The sequence below is a fragment of the Rhopalosiphum padi genome, chromosome 3 (assembly GCF_020882245.1).
Source record: "Rhopalosiphum padi isolate XX-2018 chromosome 3, ASM2088224v1, whole genome shotgun sequence".
Classification (NCBI taxonomy): domain Eukaryota; kingdom Metazoa; phylum Arthropoda; class Insecta; order Hemiptera; family Aphididae; genus Rhopalosiphum; species Rhopalosiphum padi.
The window spans coordinates 64,923,260-64,927,168 of record NC_083599.1 but is presented as its reverse complement, the minus strand read 5'-3'; the positions used below and the strand labels follow the sequence as shown (position 1 = coordinate 64,927,168).

Here is a 3,909-nt window from a genome sequence, read left to right as displayed (position 1 = left end):
GAATTCTTTTTCATTTGGAAGCTTTACTTGTTTTAACCTGTTTCTACGTACAGAATCGTATCCAAATATTGAAATTGCTATAAGGATTTTTCTCTCAATGCCCGTTACAACAGCTTCATGTGAAAGGAGTTTCAGCAAACTTAAATTGATAAAAACATACTTAAGATCTACAATGGCTCAAGAGAGATTATCAAGCATGGCCATACTTTTAATAGAAACAAAAATCGCTAGTAAATTGGATTACGAAGAAGTTATTGACAAATTTGCCGACACAAAAGCAAGGAAAATATCGTTATAAATAATGATTATTTTATTTTTATTATTATTAATTATTATTTTGAAATACCTTATAAATAAATTTGTAAAATTCGAATTGATTTGTTTCCTATAATATAAGGTTGAGAATTATAAACTTGTGGCTAAAAATATTATTTCTTGTTTAGCTCGAAACCTAATTAAAAATTTACTGATTTTCCTAATCTTATTATTTTATTGAAAAATATTAAAAACTGTGAGTGTGTCACCCCCCCCCCCCCCCCCCAACCAGGGGGGCGCATTGCTTAAGTTCTGCCTCAAGATAAAAAATGGCTCGGTACGGCTCTGCACATATGACATGGTTGTAATTAAAAACGAAAATGTTTAAGACTGTATTTACAATTTATTAGTCATCGTGAATATTATATTATTATAATTAAGTATAAAGTATACAAGAGAAAACAAAATACCTACGTAATTAAAAATAAAAGAGAGAGGGGTGAAATGAAAGATTTTATAGACAAAATATAATTAAACATAGGACGAAAACGCGTGACGTCTGCTTACAAGGTACAAAATTAACAATACATTAAAATTTACGTATTGTACCGGTGTTGAAGTATAAGAACGAACCGTTCGACAAACGCGCGTATATTTACACAAAACACATATAAACAGAATAGTTTGAAACAAAAATATACAATACAAATAAAATATCATCATGTGGGCAATATAAATCGATATTTTTATTAGTTTTTAATGTTTTTATCCATCGACATAATATAATAATAATAATAAGATATTACGCAAATCAAATAAAATGTACAAATATACATAAATTATTTTTATTCTTTAAAATAAATGTATTAATTATTTATACCTTTATATTATATTATATAATATGTGTTTTATGTTATAATATTATGTAGCTAATATCTATGTTAATATACTCCATAGTATATAAAGTATACTACAATATATAATAAATTATTAAAATTATTACTTACATTATTTGGTAGCTATTCTTAATGTTTTCTTAAGTAATGATGGATATAATATAGTTTCTATCATGCATTAAAGAAAATCGATATGGTCATATAGAAGAGGATCATTTACGTTGTGCAGGTACTTTGTTTAATTTCAAATGAAAAATATGTAAAATTAACAATATATTATTTTGTATAAAATAAAATTTCAGCATTAACTTTAAAACTTTTTGATTTTGTTGATACTTGATCCTTTAAATCGTCATAGCATTGCCATTGATCATTTGATCTTAAACCATATGCTATGTAATGACCGTATGATTTTCTTAATTCTCTTGCCGATCCATCAAAAGTAATTACCCCTCTTAAATTGTACGTACATATCTCCATTAATTGTTATTGTCTTGCTAATATCTCCAAGTTTCAACAGAACCTTCCCTGCATAATTTTGTGAAATTTTCGTTGTATTTTCATGATGACTATATTTACCGGAAGCTCTAAAACCTATTAATAATGAAAAATGATCATATAAATAACTACAATGTAAAACATTATTTAAATATTCTACTTAGTTACTACATATTTTTTTTTCATTATTCTATGAATATTTCTTGTAGTTATGGTGTTAGCTAGCTTTGGGGTGTTCCCTTTAGTATTACTTCCCAGTTATATTATGTCTAATATTTTGGTTTTTTAGAGAATAACAATTTTGCACAGAATAGTTAAAACAAATTTTATTTTTAATTTTAAATATTAAATGGCTGTAGTTATAGCTATTATCACTATTATAGTACGTACCTAATATTATTATTATTATTTTTTTTTTTTTTTTAATAAGCAATGACTAAAAAAACACAAATAACGGTATTAAGATATTTCGCCACTTCCCCGTATGCTTTTAAAATAATTAAGATGTTTTTATTTACCTTTTGGGATTGACAATAGTTCCACTACTATATGGTTGGTTGGTTTTGTAACCACTTCTCTTGAGCAATTACAATTTATTGATACACAAGACTTTGTAATTGGTTGAAAAAAATCGTCTATTTCTTTTTACAAATCAATATTCCCATCGACGCCAAGAAATGTAATGACAACCCCTCCTGCCGAACTTTTTTCTTTATTAAAACAAAGCATATTTTGACAAGTATACGATGGCATATCCTCCAATAATTTTTCGCACATCGATGCAGCCGTGTCTACTGTATTGATTAGCATTATACCTCCAACTAAATCTTTGCTCTCCGTTATAAAATGTATTACAAGCAAATATACGCGATCTCGGTACATTTCTTTAGACGGTCTGTTTCCGATCACTTTTTTTTACAAAATCAGCTACATTATTATTATTTTTTCCTTCTGTTAAATACTTTTTATAATTATTGCTTTCTGCAACTGACACCGCTAAAATTGATAACAAAGAATCTGCTGAACAAGTATTGTTCAGCAATACTTTGTTATATCCTGGTAGGTATATAGGTTTGTTTTGAAAACAAGAACCATTTCTGAGTAATGCTATTTCATTAAATGTTTTCGTGTGATTGACTTCATAGAACGTGGTTTTGATGACGAAATACTTCCTTTCCTTTTCCAAATTTCAATTGAATTTTTTTCTGTTTCTAATTCGTCTATTTTAGTACACGCCAAACAAATTCTTTTTTCTCCACAACCTTCTTCACTTATAGGATCTTCTACTGAACACCCAAACAAATGAACTGCTTTATTGCAGTTGCTACAACGATGAAGATCTGTTGGAAAATCTCCATTTTTGCAGGCAATACATTGTTCTAATATATTTTCAACAATATTTTTGTTAACTTTTTCACAAACTTCATCGGATGATATAGAGCTACAAATTGGTTCTGAACAATCTTTATTCAAAGGAACTTCAGTGGGTTTTCCGTCTTCCTTAGTCTGTAGAATGAGATGGTCACCTCTGTAGAATTCTACCAACCGTTCAACAAAATCGTCCACTCTCATCGGCAAATTATCATTTTAGAACACTCTATTTTTTATGTTATTGAAATTGCTTTCTATTCTGCTACTCGAAGCAATATTGTCACCATATCTGAATACATTTATCACTATATTGGACCAACAAGGAAATAGTTTCATGGTGTTAATAATAATTGGGACAATTTCTGGAACAAATTGGGCGTTATCAAATTCACCCTCAACGTCACCAATTTTCTCTTCGCATTTTAAAGCCAATAACTTCGACCAGTCCTTGAATGAATTTGATGCATCAAACGAATCCAAAGAATGAAATTCTAATGTCTGTTCTTCATTGCTGTTTTTTGATTCATTTATGAGCGAATCTACATTCGCGCTAATGCTACTGATTAGGGACTGCAGAAATTTTTTGCTTTTACTACATTGGGTATCTTGTTTTAGTGTATCAACATTTGATACGATTTGTCCATCATATTTGCTCATAGCAACTATGAATATAGCTTCTAATATTTGCTCTGCATTTTTCACGGAATTACAAGTTATTAAAAGTGATATATGATCTAACAAATAGTTGTTTAGTACGCTGATAACGGAAGTTTTTTAGTGGTTTTAACTGTGATATCAAATGTTCAAAATGATTAACATCGTTTCTTATAAAACATGTCGGTATTTCAATATCTTTATCACCACGACATAACAAAAAACATATTTGTAA

The 3,909-nt window shown here is 28.7% G+C and overlaps 1 pseudogene; it reads right to left on the bottom strand.

Annotated features, from left to right (window-relative positions):
* Positions 1 to 1,427: 1,427 nt before the first annotated feature.
* LOC132925357 (uncharacterized) lies at positions 1,428 to 3,221 on the bottom strand (annotated as a pseudogene).
* Between the last annotated feature and the right edge of the window lie 688 nt (positions 3,222 to 3,909).